We start from the raw sequence: 629 nt of genomic DNA, 5'->3' as shown, positions 1-629 counted from the left end.
TTTTTAAATAATATTACTGATTAAAATAGATTAAATACATTTCTAGTATTTAGGTAAAAAATCAATTAATTAGATAACATCCCATGATCATAGGAATTATTAATTATCCATATTTAATTACATCGTAAAATTCCTTTTATACCCTTATGGAATTATTGGTCTACAATTGTTCTCGCGTTCTCAACCTTTTAGTTGTTCTCATTTGATCTTTTCCCTATATATATATATATATATTGTTATGAATTAAGCGTAATTAATGTAACTATAAATCAAACCAAACTAGTAACTTTGATAAGAACTTTAATTGAGAAGAAAGAATATTTAGAGAGAATATGAAAATTATATCTCTTATAACTTTTGGTGTGTTTCATTCTTTACAATGGAGGGGTATTTATACTACAAATTTTACTAACATATAATTGTAACTAGTTAGAAATGTTGACAAATTTACCATGCACCAATTATTATGTCATCCACCAATTATTTACAACACCACCAATTATTTACAACACTCCCCCTTGGATGACATCATTTTAGCATTCAACTTTGACGTACTGCCTCATTAAAAACCTTGCTAAAGAAAACCCAGTGGGAAAAAAAACTTTAGCGAAGGGAAAAAGAGTGCAGTG

The sequence above is a fragment of the Lactuca virosa genome, chromosome 1 (assembly GCF_052849685.1).
Source record: "Lactuca virosa cultivar CGN04683 chromosome 1, Lactuca_virosa_CGN04683_v6, whole genome shotgun sequence".
In the NCBI taxonomy this organism is placed as follows: Eukaryota; Viridiplantae; Streptophyta; class Magnoliopsida; order Asterales; family Asteraceae; genus Lactuca; species Lactuca virosa.
This window is presented reverse-complemented; position numbering follows the sequence as displayed.